The sequence below is a fragment of the Lathamus discolor genome, chromosome 22 (assembly GCF_037157495.1).
Source record: "Lathamus discolor isolate bLatDis1 chromosome 22, bLatDis1.hap1, whole genome shotgun sequence".
In the NCBI taxonomy this organism is placed as follows: domain Eukaryota; kingdom Metazoa; phylum Chordata; class Aves; order Psittaciformes; family Psittacidae; genus Lathamus; species Lathamus discolor.
The window spans coordinates 1,098,580-1,119,080 of NC_088905.1; the positions used below are offsets into that span (position 1 = coordinate 1,098,580).

Consider the following 20,501-nt stretch of genomic DNA (forward strand, 5'->3'; position numbering starts at 1 on the left):
GTGTAAGAATATTTCTGTGCACATCTTCCCTCCTCCCACAGTGGACGGAAGCAGGGGGAGAGGGGGATGAAGTTTCCAGCTGCCTGCACTGCTCTAATCTCACCATTTGGGGTAATCCATGGGAACATGGAGAGAAGGGTTACATCCTGCACCTTGTCTGACCTCAGCTGAGTCCTTGCTGAACATGACAGATCAAGTGCATCCAGTGGGCAGGCGGGGAGAGAGTGAGCAGGGCATGGAAGGCAAACTAGATTAATGCTGGTGTGGGCCCATATGGCTTCCAGACCTTGATTCTGAATCCCCTTAAGGTGATCAAACTACTCCAGCATAAAAGAGATGGAGATTAAAATGGCTTCTGCTCATTCTGACCTTGTTACTTCTTAATATTTATATTCTAATATTTCTATCTATATTCAAATATAAATAATACTAGAATAAAGTGCTGCAGTGAAGTCTGTTAAACTCCAGTTTTCAGGCTAAATCTGATGATGCTTGAAGGAAAAGATGGATACAAACTCTTTCGCTGCTGAAAGGAAGGAAATAAATGTTAACCTTTCCATGTGTTAAAGCATCCAGTTTTAAACTAGGAATCTGAATTGCAACACTTGATAGATGAATATTCTTTTTGGGAAAGTGAGGCTCAGTTATAGACCGGAATCACAGAATGGGTTGGACTGGAAGGAACCTTAAGATAATCCAGTTCCAGCCCCCTACCATGAGCAGGGATGCCTCACACTGTGCTCAGAGTTGATGTGGAGATACAGAACAGACAGTGTTGTTGTCAACTATAGTTATCTTTGTTTCAGAGCTTTAGTTACAGTAACTTCTTCTTTTAATCAGGGAGAGTAGTTGCTTAATTACAGATCTGATCTATTAGGCAGCCAGGAATAATGACATTAATTAAATGTAACCAAGACAGCAAATTAACTGCTCCTCACTGTTCATTTAACTGTACACTGGACAGGCAAGTGTCTGCTCTTACTCATTCTCTCAGCTTTTAAATCCCTCTTTCCTGGCATAGCCTCCAGCTTAGGCCCATATGGTGCCATGCAAAGAGGGCTCTAACTCTGCTTGAATGAGGAGGAAGGATTGGGGGGGTTTGCCTTTGAACTTTGTTTTCCCCACTTTCATATAACCATATAGCTTGTCCTCTGGGGTATCTTTTGAGCCTAGCATGTCCTAAGGACACTGTTGTAATGTTACTTTGCTGCTATTATTAGCAATTAGTTAACAACTAGGAAAATGAGTCCTCAAGTACTCAAATGTGTGATACAGAATCACAGAATCACAGGATGGTTTGTGTTGAAAGGAACCTTAAAGCTTATCCAGCTCCAACCCCTGCCACAGGCAGGGACCCCTTCCACTGGAGCAGCTTGCTCCAAGCCCCTGTGTCCAACCTGGCCTTGAGCACTGCCAGGGATGGGGCAGCCACAGCTTCTCTGGGCACCCTGTGCCAGCGCCTCAGCACCCTTACAGGGAAGGACTTGTGCCTTATATCTAACCTGAACTTCCCCTGTTTCAGTTTGAACCCATCACCCCTTGTCCTGTCTCTACAGTCCCTGATGAAGAGTCCCTCTCCAGCATCCTTGCAGGCCCCGTATGAGCAACTACATATTTGCTTGCTATCTTTTCAATTTAGATTTTCATTGTAATGTACATACACACATATAATGGGTATGTATGTATATAAGACAAGTACTGAGGAGTATATTATATTTTAAGTCACGAGTTTCATAGTAACTGGGAGATGCTGATTATGTTGAGGCCAACTCTGGTTTGAAGCATTAAGCCTTTAGCCTGTGCTCAATCACACAACCAGAGATTCCTGATGATTGTGTAATCTGAATCCATTACTGTTCTGCAGAGACAATATCCCCTCAGCAGATTTGTTTAAAACTGGTAATACATTAAAAGCTTTTATATAATGAGAAGGAGGATAGCACAAAGCTTTTCCCTATATTCTTTACAAAGTGTTTTATTTGTCATACAAGTTCTAGAAACAGTGCTGTGTTTGCAGTGGAAGATGAGAGTTTTGCTGAGGTCTCTTCCAGTAGGCAGCACCATAAAATTATAGCTACTGATCTCCCAAGATAGAGCTCACTTGTGCATCACTGCAGTGATCAATAAAATTGCTAAGAGAAAGGATGGTTTCTGTAATAAAGATTTTTATTATAATATATGAAAATTAAATACAATCTGTTGGCAGATTTGTGGTATTTTCCTCCATCCTTCCATAAGGCTAATTTTCTGATCATTTCCTAACTACAGAAATTGTGTGTTCTTTCCACTTCAGAAACACCCCTGGCTGAAACCTGATTTAGGCAAGGGGAGAGAAAATGAGTCAACAGTAACAAGCAACTGCTGTGATGCTGTTATTCCAGAGCCAGGTAGATATTTACAACAGATAATGATGTACATAAAAAGGAGTGGATTTCCTTTCCCATTTAAAAACAAAAAATGGGGAGCCATACCTGTCCTGGGGCTTAAACAGCGCAGAACACGCAGGTGTTTCTATTGCTAAATGTGGGACCAGACAACTTCTGTGGTTCACTCACCATTAACTTACCCCTAAGAGCTTATTCTATAACCAGATAAGTACTTTTTAGATGCCCTTGAGTAACAGCATCTCAATTACAATGGGAAATATGTGCCCAACTTCTCTTTTAATTTCTCTGTGAATCACAGCAGCATCTGTTTGCTGTTGCCATTCCCTTCCTTGATAATATCTACTTATTTCCAAATTTGCAAGCTTTAAAACCAGAGGTGCATCTTTCTTCTGAAGTGTTGTTAACAATGACAACAAAATCCCTGCCCAGGCTTGTTTGTGCTGCCTGCACATTGGTCAGTGGTTCGAATTTTTAGTTGTATTCTTATAAACTCCTAGGAATGCATACACATTTAGTTTAATCCTTGCCTAGATTGGGAATGTGTTTTCCGCTGTTGATTTTAAGCTCAGCAGTAAATACATTCTTGGCGAGAGCCACAAAGTTTGAATCCAGATAGGTGCATTTACAGTATGATTCCCCATGCATTCAGCCCAAAGTGGGTGGGTTTTTTTCCCAGCTAGGAATATTAAATTCATAACATCAGAGTTTGTAATGGAACAATTCAGCGTTAGCTGTAGCAACACTGTTTATCCACGTTACAAATGTGTAATGTTTGCCACTCATCTGATTAATTCCACAAACTCACTTCAGAGAGTGTTCTGTGAGATTTTGTAAAGGAAACATATGGATTTTGCTCCTCACTCCCATCTGTCTGCATATCCTGCATTTGAAAGGCAGGGTACAATAGTGAGATAATGAATTTAGGTTAGCTTCTCTGTTTCCTCAGTGTTTCTTCACTCTACTAGGTTTTGTTTCCTTACACTGTAAACAACGTAGCCCAAACCACACAGTCCACACATCCACAGGTATATCCATGTGCTTGTACAGAATCCATCGAAGTCAGGTATCTGAGGAACTCCTGTTATGTTAAATTACATTAGCGGTGTCCTACCCTCTGTATTTATAAATGACTGCTGTGCACTGCTCACCAGTTATTTCTGTTCTGATTTCCCATACCAGTAATTCCCCATTTCCTAGGGTAGCATGTGGAGTTGCTTCTGCAATTGCTTGCCCGTTGGATGCGCAGGCCTGTGGAGACAACATTACATTATTGGGACCTGTTAAGTGGAAGATAGATAATAGAGAGTTTGCTGTGCTGTCAAAACAAGTAGCAATAGCAGGTTCTGTCCCTACTGCAGAAACACAGTGAGCACATACAACAACAACAGCAACAACAACAGACATGGAGAAGTGAAACTTCATCCTGAAACCTTCACAGCAAGTCCCTGTGCTCTGAAGCTTCCTTCATCTCTGTGGTCAACAGAGCGACCCCTTTCTTAGCTGGGGTCTGTTGACTCTCAGGCTGACCTTCTTGTAATGACTTAAGGCAATAACTAACTATAAGGAACAGATCTGGCAGATTTTTGTTGGATAACAGCCTAAGCTGCCCACTGAGTGGGCAAGGAGTATTTATCTGAGGTGCTCGCAGGTGGAGCGCTTACATGCCACAGTCTACCCTCACACAGGGCGTGCCTACAGCAGAAATAACTGGAAGTAGCTGTGTGTGAAGGGCCTGGGGCATGTGCAGAGCCCTGCAGTGATTCAATCATGACTGTGGGAAGGAATTCTGACTGTGTTTGTGTTTTTCTGTTTCTGGAGAGAGTGTTACTTGTTGGGCTGAAGACTTAAGGCATGTGTAAGTTGTAGCCTTTCTAGTGCAGTGAAGTTTGGGCTGGCACTTAGCTGGTGCCTTCCTTCAGGAGCTTGGGAATCGGGAAGCTGAAATACATCAGATGTGATGTATTTGTGACTGAAGATGGGAAGTCTCTTGACGCTGCAGAATTAACAACAGTGTGTTTGACTCAAAGGAGGTGCTGTTTCCAAACTGGTTTGTCTACTTAAGATATTTATTCTGTGGGGTTTTCTATTTCTGTGGAGAACATCATAGCTCACTAGGCCTGCCTGCTTTGGAAGTGTGCCTGTATACTCAAACCATGGGAATTACAGCTGCCTTGACCTGCAGCTTGAATGTTCTGTACCCTGTCATTCAAACCAGATGCATATGTGCAGGCAGCCAAGACTTGGGGAGAAAATTCAAATCTGAATTATTAGAACTGAGAGGTATAAGGCAGAAGTTCTTCCCTGTGAGGGTGCTGAGGTGCCCATAGAAGTGGTAAATGCCCCATCCCTGGCAGTGTTCAAGGCCAGGCTGGACACAGGGGCTTGGAGCAAGCTGCTCCAGTGGAAGATGTCCCTGCTTGTGGCAGGGGTTTGGGACTGGATGAGATGTAAGGTCCTTTCAGCCCAAACCAGTCTGTGATTCTACGGTTCTCCCATCCCCCAGCTCATCATAAGCTTGGGACAGCAGTTCTGGGTAGCAGATCTGTCCTTTCATTGCTCATGGTATGAGCTGGTGAGTGGGTAGCCATCAGCTGTGTATGTATTCAGTGTGCCTATGTCCTTTTCAAAGTTACTGGGTTGTTTGTTTTGTTTCCTTGTCAGAACGATCACAGATAGTGCATCTGTTTGGTTATAACAGTGACGGTCAGGACTGATAACAGACTATTTTAAGCTACTCTTAACAACAGTCTGTGAAACTGCAAGGTTGTGTGAAAGATAGTGATGGAGGTTTATGGAACTGTGGAGTGAATTATTAGCTGATGCTTCGAGCCCAACATGACAAATAAAATTCTGTTGCAAAAAGATTCTCAGTTATGTCAAGCATTGATTTTTGAAGATGTCTAACAAATGGCTTCTGGGTAAGCTCACTATCCTTCTTAATTTGTCTGTCTGATCAGTGGAGTTGAATGGAGAGTGAGCCAGCAAATCAAATTGGTGCATTTCTTTCCGTCATTATCCTTGCTTTCTTAATAAAAAACTTGGAAGCCGCACTGATTGAAATCTATAATACACACATATGCAAATTTCAGGTATATTTATTTCAATTTCCTGGTAAAATCACTGAGGGACCACGAATCAACTCTAGATGCAGCAAAACATATTCATCTTGATAGTGGTGGGGTTTGGTCAGGGTTTGTTTTGCTTTGGTTTTTAATTGAGATGCATCTCTTTGGCACTCTGTTGCTGATGACCATGTTGTTATCTCTGGCAAACAGCATCTGCTTTTGTCCACTCACAGTTATTAGCCAGGATGATATGAAAAAAAGGGAGGGGAGAAAAGAAGAACTGGAAACTACAATAGCTGAGGTTCTCTTTTGCAAGGCTTGATCCCTGGCTGGGGATCAAAACCAAGAAGAGGAGGTACCAAGTCAGCCACAGAGCAGTGCTGCCCTGTGAGGTAGATCATGGCTCCCAGGGGTCCAGCCTGCCTCCAGGAGCGTCCTCTTGCAGATGGGTAAGATGAGTGCTGCGTGTTTACTGCCAGTGCTGTGGGGCAGATCAGCTCCTGGAGTCCTTTGATTTTCACTTCTAGTGCTACTTTCGGGAAGGTGCAAGAGCTCTCTCAGACGCTTCTTCCCAAGTCACATTTTCCTCTGTGTGATCCTTGCCTCAATTTGCAGCATGAAACTGTAACCCTGTGGGGTATCAGCTTCCCCAGGTGAAATGCTGCTGGGTCAGCTGAAGAAGATCAGAAGAAGCTCTTCCCTGTGAGGGTGCTGAGGCGCTGGCACAGGGTGCCCAGAGAGAAGCTGTGGCTGCCCCATCCCTGGCAGTGTTCAAGGCCAGGTTGGACACAAGGGGCTCGGAGCAAGCTGCTCCAATGGAAGGTGTCCCTGCCTGTGGCAGGGGTTGGAACTGGATGAGCCTTAAGGTGCCTTCCAACACAAACCAGTCTGTGATTCTATGATACTTACAGTATTTATACCAAGTAAGTACATGTTCTTCAGCAGGCACATGGGAAGGGGAGGCCTTGCTGCTTTGGGCTATTTCTAACCCTCTTGTGTGGCTACAAGACCACAAAACACAAGGGTATAACCCTGCTTTTCTGCAAACACAGATCTGTCATCTGTATTGTGCCTGATGGTACAGATGCAGGCTGTCAGGGATGGAGGAGTGCTTTTATCAGGCAGAGAGATTTATTTCACAAAGGAAATTATTAGAAGCTTTGAACTTGGAGGCATCTTATCCTACAGAGGTACAAGGCATCTCATCACTAATGTTCAATGTGCAGATAACTCAGGAGTAATATCTTTACTCCAGAAACAAGAGGCACAAGAATTTTTCAGCATAGTTTGGTAGACGAGCAACTGAGAGAAGGAAGAAGATTAATTACTTTACAGATAGCATTGTAGTACTTGCAGTGTGCAATGCTATATGCAGAAAAACGCCTCGGTTAAAATTCAGATGTAGAGGCTGGTTTTCCATCATAGTCACATCTCATTGTTCATTCTTACTGCTGTGCTCAGAGTAGGAGAGAGAACGTAATTCACTGTTCTGAAGCACCTGTATTGTTTGTAACTAGTGGCATGAATTAAAAATGGAGTATGTCTTACTTGGCTTTTCATGTTCAAAGAGGGTTCTGTCACAAAGTTCTTAATCATGGTGACTTGAAATCTGGTTTAAACTTGATTCCCCTCTTGAGTGTCAGGCTGATACTGCACAAGTGTTTGATACTGGGTTAGCATTGACATTTACATTGTTGGTTTTCATTGGACTGAAAGGGATTTTGGAGGGGGAGGAAAGATAACATTTTCAGTTGTGACTCTACAGCCAAATTTGTAAGCACTTAAGTATCTAGTGCTGAACAAGATGGGTACAGAATTCATTTCTGGTGTAGCTTAGCTGCTTACAGACCTGTTCTGTTTTCCTGTCACTCTGTTACTGTTCAATGCAGCTCAGTACGATAATGCAGCCTGAGCTGCATCTGGAACAGTTGCCCAGCATAACACTGTACCCTGAGTGAAGGGACCTGCTGCAGGGATCAGGGTGACCACAGGGGTACAGCCCTACACCAGAGGGCCTTGTGCTCCGTGAGATTCAGACCTGGCTGTAGCTGTAAGTGCCTTTAACCCCTGACTTGAACCCAGTTGAGATGCTCTGGGTTCAAATCTGCAGTGGCAGCAGTCATTCCCTGCAGTCAGGCTGCCCTCTTATCTTCCCTGTGGAAGGACTACCTGAATGGCAGCTTGTCAGCTATCAGCTTGCTGTGTGGCATGTTAACATGTCTGGAAATCACTGTACCTGGTTTAGCTCACGAGGGTTGGTGCTTGACACTGTGGACTGGTAGCTTTCTGCTGGAGGCAAGAATCTGTTGCCACAGCATGGTGCCAAGGCTCTGTCAACTTGCAGGTATGACTCAGTGATCACAGGAACCATAAATTGAGGAGACAGGCTCCAAAATGCCTAAAATGTTTTTACAGTGGCTTTGAGGAGCTAAAGCCAGGGAAGGCTTTCAGCACCTTCATCTGATTTAACGAGATTATGAGCTAAGGCCATCAGTCAAGAAAGTGCTTATGCACATGCTGCTCAAAGAAGCACATCCCTGTATTTTGCTTCATCTACTTCACTGGTTTTCCACTGTTCTGTTTTATACCTTGCTCTGGAATGGCCAATGTTTGAGATCCTTTGTCACAGAAAAAAGTCTGTGCATTGAGAATAGTGGTGTGACCTCCACATGCTAAGAAATATTGTTATGGAAGCTACAGAGTTCATGGACTTTGCAATACAAGATTTAGAGAGGAACAAAGTATTGTGGACAATTTCACTGCAAGTTTCGTTATAATACATCATAGGAAGGCACTTGTGTGCCCTGTTCACGTGGTCTGGTCATAGTGCTAATCATTCCTTTCCCTTAAAGCAAACATTTGCCCCATCCCTGGCAGTGTTCAAGGCCAGGCTGAACGGGGCTTGGGGCAACCTGCTGTAGTGGAAGTGTCCCTTCCCGTGGCAGGGGGTTGGAACTGGATGAGCATTAAGGCCCCTTCCAACCCATACCATTTTACGTGTGATTTGTCAGATACAGTCAGTCACTGCTTGGTGTTTGAAGTTTTGGGGGTGATGGAAGGGTATGTCAGTTGTGGCAGACTTTTTATGGAAGCTTTTCTTAAAGGAAAGTTGCAGAGCACTGTAGTAGATCAACAGAAATATGGGCAACATGAGAGTTTACCTTTTCAGTCTTCTAGAATGATTCAGAAAGCTGAGGTGAAACCTTGCATTGCAGAGCCAAACCACCTACAGTTTCTGACTGCTTACACTTACATTTCCTTTGCAAGCTACTAATCAGGTCCAGCAGCAGCTATGGGGAAAGGCATCATAAAGCTGTAAATTAAACCTCTGGGAACTGCCATCAAAAGAGCATTGGCAGCCCTGGGCACCTCGCATGAAGACAGTAATTGAATGGGTTTAGTCCTCCATCATGTAAACACTCTCTCTGTTTAAGCTGGTTCATTAGAACTGGAAACCAGCTAATCTCTGCAAAGCTCTTCCATGCAATCAGGGTTCTGTGTGATTCAGGTTGGAATTACTGTCATCTTCAGTTTGTGCTGCCATGAAAAAGAGAAACTGTGATGATGAAGAGAATTGGAAAGTGTGTGCACACACCCCAAAAAGAAAGAAGTATTGTTTTTAAAAAGTATGAAAATCGGTAAAAAACTGAAACTTGCTCAGGTAACTTCCCTTTTCCTCCCTGAACAAACAGACCTGGTCTCAGTTTGGCAATAAGGCTAGAAATTGCCAATCTCGGTCCACATGGTCAAGTCATGGACTGTGAAACTGCTGCCCCTGTCCTGTAGGAAGCTGTTGTTGCTGCACCAGCCCCTCTTGAAATCCTGGCCCGAAATCTAAATAGATCAGTTCAAGATGTTGTAGTTCTCACACAAATGGTGTATGCCTACTAAAGACATCTAAACATTGTTGCTTCCAAAAGCTTACAGCTTGTCTTGAATGTTAACAGCTGATACATTCCTTGGTATTTATATTCATCTCTATTCTTGGTTGACTTTACATAATCACATGAAGCCTTTTTATTTTCCTGTAAAAGGAGATTACTATGGTTAGCAACAACTGACGCCAGCAGAGACAGAATGGCTTAAAATAGTTGACAGAAAGGACGAGAAAGACAGTAGCTTGTGTAGAACATGTAGAAAGTTTCTCTGCTTTTACAACCGATTTTTAACACTGGATGATTCTCCCCCATGGTGTTTTGGCTGAAGACCCTGTGATTTCAGATTCTTTTTCTGCATTTCCTATTGTTTTCGAACACTAAGCAAGGGCCCTTCCACTTGAATGTGATATAGTCTCTTCCTGTGTGAGAGAATTTCATGTGGAAATAAGAACAAGAAAGGAAGTTTAAGAGCAGAACTGTTAAATGAACAGATTAATTGTGATGGTTTCTTACTACCTTTCTGAAGCAGCTTGAAGACGCTGGTACCCTCAACAGGATAGTAATTTCAGTGGTCCATTGCCAAAACCAGGAATGTGAATTGTTTGTTCACTTCTTTGGTGATATCAGGATATTTGCCTTCAGAACTGTACATATTAGCATCATATGCATATATTAGCATCACTGGGAAAATGGACACAACCATTTGATGGGATTAAAGCAGGTATCTGTCAAACTGAAATGACTCCAACTCTTCAAGTTTCACAGCAAAGCATGCTGCCCACTGTGTCATGTGAAGTGTTTCTTGAGTCAGGGCTTGGTTTACAGGTAGATACTTGGCTGTAAGTCAACTGCTAAGGGAAGTCTCATGGGAAAGTGTACTAGGCGGTAAAGGGGCTCAAGATAGTTGGTTAGCATTCAAGGACCGCTTCTTCCAAGCTCAGGATCGGAGCGTCCCAATGAGTAGGAAGTCAAGTAATCTGGAATATTGTGTCCAGTTCTGGGCCCCTCAATTCAAGAAGGACAGGGAATTGCTTGAAGGAGTCCAGCGCAGAGCCACAAAGATGATTAAGGGAGTGGAACATCTCCCTTATGAGGAGAGGCTGAGGGAGCTGGGTCTCTTTAGCTTGGAGAAGAGGAGACTGAGGGGTGACCTCATCAATGTTTACAAATATGTAAAGGGTAGGTGTCAGGATGATGGAGCTAGGCTTTTTTCAGTGATATCCAGTGATAGGACAAGGGGCAATGGGTGTAAACTGGAGCATAGGAAGTTCCACGTTAACATCAGGAAGAACTTCTTTACTGTAAGAGTGACAGAGCACTGGAACAGGTTGCCCAGGGGGGTTGTGGAGTCTCCTACACTGGAGATATTCAAGGCCCGCCTGGACAAGTTCCTGTGTGATGTACTGTAGGTTACCCTGCTCTTGCAGGGGGGTTGGACTAGATGATCTTTTTAGGTCCCTTCCAACCCTTGGGATTCTGTGATTCTGTGATTCTGTAAGGGATCTAGGAGACCGGCGTGGTTAAACAAGGAGCTGCTGGGCAAACTCAAGTGGAAAAGGAGAATCTATGGATTATGGAAGGAGGGGCTGGCCGCTTGGAAGGAATATCGGACAGTTGTTAGAGGATGTAGGGAGGCAATTAGGACAGCTAAGGCCTCCTTGGAACTCAATCTTGCTAGTCGGGTTAAAGACAATAGAAAGGGCTTCTTCAAATACATAGCAAATAAAACTAAAACAAGAGGCAATATAGGCCCACTGCTAAACGAAGTGGGTACCCTGGAGACAGAGGATATAAAGAAGGCAGAGGTGCTGAATGCCTTCTTTGCCTCTGTCTTTACTCCTGCAGACTCTCCCCGAGGGCCCCGGATTTCTATAGCCCCAGAAGGAGTCAGGACAAAGGAGGAGTTTGCTTTGGTAGATGAGGATTGGGTTAGGGATCAGCTATGCAAACTGGACATCTGTAAATCGATGGGTCCGGATGGAATGCACCCACGGGTGCTGAGGGAGCTGGCGGAGGTCATTGCTAGGCCACTTTCCATCATCTTTGGTAAGTCGTGGGAAACGGGCGAGGTGCCTGAGGATTGGCGGATGGCAAAGGTCACACCAATCTATAAGAAGGGCAAGAAGGAGGACCCGGGTAATTATAGACCGGTCAGCCTTACCTCCATCCCTGGAAAGATGATGGAACAACTTATTCTTGACTCCATCACTAGGCATATCAAGGATGAGGGGGTCATTAAGAACAGCCAACATGGTTTTATGAGGGGGAAGTCATGTATGACCAACCTTATAGCCTTCTATGAGGAAGTGACTAGGTGGAGGGATGATGGTAGAGCGGTAGATGTAGTTTTTCTTGATTTCAGTAAGGCATTTGATACTGTCTCCCACAGCATCCTCATAGATAAGCTAAGGAAGTGTGGGCTTGACGATCAAGTAGTGAGGTGGATCGAGAACTGGTTGAAAGGAAGAAGGCAGAGAGTTGTGGTCAATGGCGCAGAATCTAGCTGGAGGTCTGTGACTAGTGGAGTTCCTCAGGGGTCGGTGCTGGGACCGGTGCTGTTTAATATTTTCATCAATGACCTGGATGAGGGAACTGAGTGCACCCTCAGCAAGTTTGCTGATGACACAAAACTGGGAGGAGTGGCTGACACACCAGAGGACTGTGCTGCCATTCAGCGAGACCTGGACAGGCTGGAGAGTTGGGCGGGGAGAAACTTGATGGAATTTAACAAGGGCAAGTGTAGAGTCTTGCATCTGGGGAAGAACAACCCCATGTACCAGTACAGGTTGGGGGTTGACCTGCTGGAAAGTAGTGAAGCGGAAAGGGACCTGGGGGTCCTGGTGGATAGGAGGATGACCATGAGCCAGCAATGTGCTCTTGTGGCCAAGAAGGCAAATGGCATCTTAGGGTGCATTAGAAAGGGAGTGGTTAGTAGGTCAAGAGAGGTTCTCCTCCCCCTCTACTCAGCCTTGGTGAGGCCGCATCTGGAATATTGCGTCCAGTTCTGGGCCCCTCTGTTCAAGAAGGACAGGGAATTGCTTGAAGGAGTCCAGCGCAGAGCCACAAAGATGATTAAGGGAGTGGAACATCTCCCTTATGAGGAGAGGCTGAGGGAGCTGGGTCTCTTTAGCTTGGAGAAGAGGAGACTGAGGGGTGACCTCATCAATGTTTACAAATATGTAAAGGGTAGGTGTCAGGATGATGGAGCGAGGCTTTTTTCAGTGATATCCAGTGATAGGACAAGGGGCAATGGGTGTAAACTGGAACATAGGAAGTTCCACGTTAACATCAGGAAGAACTTCTTTACTGTAAGAGTGACAGAGCACTGGAACAGGTTGCCCAGGGGGGTTGTGGAGTCTCCTACACTGGAGATATTCAAGGCCCGCCTGGACAAGTTCCTGTGTGATGTACTGTAGGTTACCCTGCTCTTGCAGGGGGGTTGGACTAGATGATCTTTTTAGGTCCCTTCCAACCCTTGGGATTCTGTGATTCTGTGATTCTGTGAACAGATATGCTTCTAGGTTTGTATTTCATAGTACTCTCCAGGATTTTTAGTTGAAAGCTCCTGGATGCTTTCTCTGCTGTTGCATCCATATGAGGGACACAGTACAAGGGGTGTTGGGTTTAAACTTAAACAGGGAAGTCAAGTTAGATGCAAGAAAGAAGCTCTTCCCTGTGAGGGTGCTGAGGCGCTGGCACAGGGTGCCCAGAGAAGCTGTGGCTGCCCCATCCCTGGCAGTGCTCAAGGCCAGGTTGGACACAGGGGCTTGGAGCAAGCTGCTCCAGTGGAAAGGGGTCCCTGCCCGTGGCAGGGGGTTGGAGCTGGATGAGCTTTAAGGTCCCTTCCAACCAAACCCCTGTGTGATTCTGTGGTTCTCCTGTACTTGTTTTTTGTTGCGGTGGGGCTTACTTAATAAATTGGAGTATTACCAGAAGGTCCTTCTGTCGTGACAAGGGGTTGTAGTCCTGGAGGAAGCATTTATGTTGTAAAATGTAAAGCATTCATCATTTTGCAGTGATTTTTTTTCTCTGTGTGCCACCCTACATGCTGCAATGCATTAATGTGTGTCCCACTGCAACAGTTTACAGTGTAGTAATTGTCACTGCAACACAATGTTGGGTTTAAGTTGTTGTTATTCAGGACAAGCTCATATGTCATACAAAATTGATATTCTGCATTATGTATGCTACCTTCACATTAACTTGGGATAATATTTGTCTTGTTACAAACCAGCTATTCTGTTGGTGTCATGAACAAACGTGTCTCTTCAATTTTCCTTATTCAGAAGAGAGAAAACACCTCCCAATAGCTGAGAACAAAATACCTGGACTTGAATATTTATATTCATCCGGGACAATGCAGAGCAGGTCCTAGTAATGAAGAGAGAATGAACTTAAAGTTAGTGAAAGGAAATGTGAAAGGGCATAGTAGGCTTTTTTCCATACAGTTAATACAGCTACTTTGACTAATCTGAAAGAAGAGAATAATTAGCTTAGCCAGGCAGCTGGTGGAAGAGGGAAGGGCTGTGGATGTTGCGTACTGAGACTTTAGTAAAGCCTTTGACACCATTTCCCACAGTGTTCTCCTGGAGAAACTGGCTGCTCGTGGCTTGGATGGGTGTGCTGTTCACTGGGTAGGAAACTGGCTGCCTGGAGGCCTGAGTGGTGGTGGATGGAGTTAAATCCTGTTGGTGGCCACTTGTAAGTGGTTTCCCCAGAGCTCAGTGCTGGGGCCAGTTCTCTTTAGTATCCTTATTAGTGATTGGGATGAGGGCATTGAAAGCACCCTCAATGAGTTTGCAGGTGAAGCCAAGTTGAGTGGGAGTGTTGATTTGCTAGATGACAGGAGGCTCTATGGAGGGAAGGGCTTGTCCCCCTGTGCTGAGGCTGCACCTTGAACCCTGTGTTCAGTTCTGAGCCCCTCACTATAAGAGAAACACTGATGTGCTGGAGCAGATCCAGAGAAGGGCAAAGGAGCTGGAACAGACTGCCCAGCACAGTGGTGGAGTCCCCATCCCTGAAGGGGTTTAAAAGAAATGTAGATGTGGCACTTGGGGACATGGTTTAGTGCTGGCAGTGCTGGGTAACAGTTGGACGTGATGACCTTAAAGATCTTTTCCAGCCTAAACAATCCCATGTTTTGCAAGCTTTTTGTGGTGGTTTGTGTGCTTTGTTGCAGTCTGTGTGTGGCTTCCTTGTAGCCTTGCTCCATTGTGTAAACAGGTTGAAGTAAGGTTAGTGGAATTGATGATTTATTGTTGAGTCATCTACTGTTTCTTTATAGTCTTCTTTTTGTGTCTGCAGTTTTGTTTTAATGAATATTCAGTTATGAGGAAGCCTAGATCTCGAATGCACACTGGTTTTGGTGTAGGAGGCTGAGCCAAACCCTGAAATCAGACTTTGTGTGCTGGTGCCAGTCAGCTTTGTGTCAGGCCAGGCTGCAGTGAGAATTGAGCTCATTGAACCCTGTGAACTTCACTCATTTATAGTGAGACTTTTATGTCTGTCTTCCTGGTGATAATACTGAAAATGATGGAGTAGAAGAGAGCCCTGTGTTTAGTCAGGAGAGGAGCTCATTCTAACACAGTAAGAGATTTAAGGCTCAGAAAGATGGGTGAAGTAAGAGTTCTGCTTGCTCTCACTTAAAGAAAATGACAACAGCAACAAAGCAAATCCCAGTGAGAACTACAGGCTGTGCACAAAGATGTGTCCCTGGGCAGCAGGTCCTAACCAGGTTCCTGTCATCATGCAGACACTGTGTGGCGGGTGCCACTTTTTATGTCAAGCCATTACAAAATCATTGACTGGATGCGTTGTACGAACACTTGTGTTCAGTTACTTTGGTTGCTGCAAGCACCCGCATCTTACATTTGCTAAATGAACTCCAGAGTCAAAGGAGTGGGTACTGTGGGGCTTTTTTTGGTTGGTTTTGGGGGGGTTATTTTCAGGTTTGCCGTGTCCTTGTAGCAAAGGGTCAGATCCTGCTTGGCTCTTTTATGACATCTAATTATACATAAGCAATGAAGAAGTTCCTTTCCTGGGTAGGTTTGCTTCTTTGGCACCTTCTGTGTTTTAGTTCAGTGGCAGTGTTTGCATCAGAAAGGGTGGGGGGAGGTTGGGCCTTGCTGTGATATGTTGAGTTCCCACTGGACAAGGAATTTCTGCAGGATTGTTCTAGTGGTATAAGGTAAAGACACCACCTGTGACTGTGGTATGGAAGACTGAACGCATCAAGGCTTGGAATAACAAAGGGGTCCTCTGAAACATGGGGCTGGGCTGGCACAGTGGGATGGCACAAGATGAGCTGTTGATTTCAGTACAGAATATACTTTCTGCAAGGAAAGATCTACTAGTTATGAATCACCTGCAACCTCAGATCATTTTAGTGATCAAATCTAGTATCAAATAGGTGACTTGATTTCCTTTTCTGTCTAGTAATGCTTCCTCATTTATACAAATGTCTAGAAAACATGGAACCATGATATTCACTGAAGCAGTGAACCCAGAGTTTGATAGTACCAGAAATTCCAGATTGCAGGTTATAATTATGTATAATTATATTGTTTGGAGAGGTGTATGTTAAAGAGTTCTTAGAATGATCAAAGATGATGACATGTAATGTAAAAAGTCAATTTAATCTTAAATCTATGAGACATTTTAATAACATAATTGTATTATCTTTTCTGTTTCCATAGAATGTTACTCACCTGCAGTACTGGGTGTGTTCTAGTGATAGTCAAACCTTTCTGATATTAAAGGCACCTGATAGCTACTACAGCTGTTAAAAGCATGAGTTACTCAAAGCAACAGCCATCTGTGTCATGAGTAGGGTTGAATTCTTCCTGGGGGGGTTCAGCATCATTTCATGCAGGGCAGAATCTGGTTTAGCGTTTAGAGTAGAGGAACCTGTTTCTGTTGCAGGGGCTGCCAGGCTGTGGTGAGATTTTATACGAAGGCTTTGAACTCTCTGCTCCAGCTTTTCTTCATCCATCCAAGGTGAGTGGTCATCTCACATTCAGCAAATTACTAATGAATGTGCCGATTGTTTAAGCTTATTTCTGTAGGTACAGGACAGTTGTTCTTCTGCAGCTTTGTTGTCTTGGGAAAGTTTGGAAGCTCACAGCAGAGTTTGGTACCTCTAAGGAGATTTTCCTTCCTTAGCTGGGTTGTTACATCATCCTGACTGGTTCTTTTGGAGCTGATGCAAATAATGTCTTTAGTTAGTACAAAGCTTAAGCTTTCAGAACAGCATTTTGACACAACGTGTACTTGCTGAAAGTTTTGATGGCTAAAAACTCAGTAAGGGAAGATGTGATATTTAAATGCAGGCCCTGCAGTTTTCTTTGTGCTGAGCTGATGTTTTCCTTTATTTACAGCAGATACAGTATTCAACAATGGAATATAAGAAATGAAACAAAACTGTAACAGGGATCAAATCACTTTTGTTTTGTCTTTAAACCATGCAATCAAATGCAAAACCAGTTTCTGATCTGTTGTATGTTCACTGTATCTATGCAGTGTTCTGTATCTGTTGTATAGAACCATAACTGAACCCTTTCATTTTCCAATTATTGGGATACTAAATGAAGGCCTATGTAAGCATGCTGTCGAGCAGGGCCACCATAGTTAATCTCCTCTACACGAGAAAGGATGCTCTGGGCATGCTGACTGTTTAGTAAGATGAAAACTTGAGTGTTTCTGGACAAGAATCCACCGTTGTGTTCTCTGCTGCAGTACCGGAGTGTTCTGAATGGCTTCAGCTTCTAAGGCTCCTTTTCCATTTTGTGGCATGGAAAGCAAATTGCCTTCAGCAAGAATTTTAAGTGTTGGCAATTTGAAAGTCTATATTTGTGTGTGTGTATATATATATTCTTTAAAATTGGATAGTTAGCCATGGAAAAAACTTTTACTGTTAAACTTCCTGAGACTTTTTGTTCCTGATTTACCAGAATACAGCCCTGAATATGTAGCTCTTGGTGGCAAATGAACTTGGCTCAGTGCTTCAGTGTACAGAAAGCTGCTTGTTACTGTTTCGGGCATTCTTTGGGAGTTGCTGGTTGTTTTGATGTGTGGAATTCAGGCCAATTGTTTGTATCTCCAGGTGTTGTTGCATTTTAAACTACATAGAAATGAAAGCTTTTCCACACAGCATCTTTCAGGTGTGAGCTGGGTGTGAGATGAGTGTTCTTACTCAGAAGTAATGTATTGAGAAACAACGTGGAGTGACTTGACTGTGGTTGATTGTTCATTAAGTCACTTGAAGAGCATGGAATAAAATCAGAAGATCAGGAATTTGCATTCGTTGCCCTTCCAGCAGCTTGTTCTTTGTAGCTATTTCTTCCTTTTTAAAGGTATCTGTTTCCAGAATCTCTGACCATCAGTTCCCATTCAGTTTGGTGGTACTGGCATTGAGGCTATTGCTAGTATATGAGATTATACACTTGTAAATAAATGTTTGCACACATCAGGAGTGAAATCTGCACAAGTCACCAGTGGGGATCAAGGATGAGCTGTTTCTGGAGCAGACGTGTGATGAATTCTTCCTTCGTGTTGCATTAGAGAGCACATTAGAGGTCTTGCACAATTTTGGTTCCAGTTTAGGGGAATGCTTCTGTTGTAGCAGTGAACAAAATATTGGCAGCTCATGTATTTTCACATGCCAAGAATCATTTCCCTGGAATCTACAACTGTACTTGTAAGTTTTAATGGATACATTTGGAGAAACATGCAGAATAGCATGATCTGGGAAAGTGTCTGCTTGGCTACCTGCAAAATTGCTCTGGTTACAAGATAGCCAGTGTAGTCTAGAATTGAAATGTCTTCAGCAGTGAAGTAGAGGAGTAGGAGAATTAAGTAATAGCATAATAAGTGAGGAAACATACAGATTACTCAGAATAGTATTTATATCTGTGCTTTATAAAAAAGAGATGGTCTGTATGTAAGTGACCGTAGCGTCTCGATATCCCCGGTGTGCATGTGGAAAGTACACTGCCTGCAAGCCTATTGACAGCTTGGCCTCCGTAAGTCACACAAGCAGCTCAGTGTGTTAAAATTGTGTATGTCACGCTTAAAAGGAGGACAGCACCAGTGTATGCTGGTGAAGATGACCAGAGTGGAAGGCAGTGGAGCTGGGTTTGTTATAGTGCTAATAGTTCACTCAATGACTGTGAAAGAGCACTTCATCCCCTCCGTCTGCAATCAGTTTAAGAAATGCCTTGAGATCTACCAAGCTGTACTGGAGTTAAGGTTACTGTGTATCAAGGACCTAAAAGGCTGATCTTAGTAGCTTTAATTTCACTCAGACTGTAAATCTAGCATCAAGTGAAGTACTTTGTGTGCTGCAGTTCTCTCTCAGTGCACTTGGATTCCCTTATATGACTTCAGAACCAAAATTACCCATTCTCAGTACTTGCTCCTGAGTCTGTTCATACATACATATATATGCACACTGTATATATGCATATAGCTAAAAACCGTATTTCCAGTGGCTTTAAGGGAACAAAAGGAAACTTGCCATCATTAGAAGTCACAGATTAATAATTTGATAGCAGTAAGTATTGAAATGATAAGGATGGTAAATAGCTCTCAGCTGGAACAATTTTGAAGGGAGATCTTGATTCTTTTCTGTTTTCAAAAAGCAGGAAGCCTCTCGAGAATGAAGGTCGTTATTGCAAACTTTAATCCATGAAGCAGATCAATTCTTGGTCCACTCTGATGGTGGCTTTTTTAATTGGTTATAGCAGTGTAAACTATTTTCTGTACAGAGATGGGGTATCTAAACCGTCTGGGATTAGGTTGGGTGCACACTTCCAGCTGAAAGCAGTTCGTATATACATGCTGGGAAGGGGTTCCTCAGAGCAGCTCTTAGTCCCTGGTCTGCGTGGGGCTGAGGCATTTGAACTACAGCTGCATTATAGAAAGGACCTTAAAGATCATCTAGTTCCAACCCCCTGCCATTGGAGCAATGCAGCACCTCTTGGTCTAAAACCAATAGTTTTTTGAGATACGCAACTTTGTAGACAAAAAGCAGTGCTTTAGGAAGCAGACCTTTGGGGCTGATTTTCCTGTAAGTACAATTAAAAGCCTATGCTGGCAACAACCTCCTCCCATCCTCCTGATTTGCCCAGTTTCATTCATGGCACTCTATCCTGAAACATTCGCTCTCTGGTACACAAAATCTTGAAGACCATTGCAGTGAAGATGTTGGATTATTTTCCATCTTCGCTACTGATGTAGAAGCCAAACTGGTTCTGCTTATTTAAGAGCACTGGGAAGAGAGCACTGATGATTGTTCTCATTATCCACTGTGTACCATTGAAGGAGAAAGCAGTTTTATTAATTCAGAAGTCTACCAAATCGGAAAGCACAAACATGTTTGCAAGTCTTCTTGGGAATGCACTGTTACTCACTGCTGTGTGCAGGCTTATGGTTATTCATTGCTGTGTGCTGGCTTATGGTTAAAGCTGTACAGCCCTTGACTGTGTTAGAGGGGAAGAAGTGAGACACTGAGCAAGTGCAGGGATAACCTGGAGTGCAGCAGGGCTGGAGCTGAGCGAGCTGCGAGGGCTGTTGCTTTACACAATGACTTTCATGGGGTTTTTTCTTCTCATGCAGCCAGGTTATGGCAGCATTCAGCAATCTAAAAGGAGCTGCTTGTTTGATGCTCCCTGGGATGGATCCCAAGGCTTAGAAACCTTTGAAACCTCTCAGTAAAAGGAAGCATATGTTAATGGTTCATTAGCGGTTGTATAATCTACACAGACTTTATTATTGCGTCTGACCCAGAGTAAGCAGCGTTCCTTATGCCCATGGTCAGTCTGTGGCCAGAAGAGGTGCTGAAGTTTGAGGTTTGAGCAATAAAATCAGCCTTTTTGGTGGCTGTTTTCTGATGCAGATGTTGTGCTTTGGAGTACTCGTTTCAGGGGGCAGGCAGACATTTGGTGCAAGCTATTCCCATGCCTGCAAAGAGCTTTCAGCTCCTCAATGTTAGTATTATTCTCCTGTTTTGCTAATTCATCTTTGGGTTTATGCTTAGCAGCAGCAGTGCTTATTTTAATAGATTATGAATTGCTCTGTAGAGAAGTTCTCAGCAGTGTGGATCTCAAAAGGAGGCAGGAAGGAAGAAAGAGAGAGCAGGGAAAAAATAGAATAGAAATTTTCCTCTGTCCTTT

General features: G+C 43.7%; 1 protein-coding gene across 10 annotated transcripts in view; it reads left to right on the plus strand.

Moving 5' to 3' along the window:
• The window catches only part of LRRTM4 (leucine rich repeat transmembrane neuronal 4), a 489,302-nt gene that overhangs the window by 395,110 nt on the left and 73,691 nt on the right, over positions 1-20,501 (plus strand). Inside the window, exon 1 of one of the 10 annotated variants that reach the window (XR_010608132.1) lies at positions 16,133-16,326. The exons of the other annotated variants lie outside the window; for them this stretch is intronic. The gene's annotated coding sequence lies outside the window, so the exon portion shown is untranslated. Of the gene's footprint in view, positions 1-16,132; positions 16,327-20,501 lie in introns of those variants that run through there. 10 annotated transcript variants of the gene reach the window in all.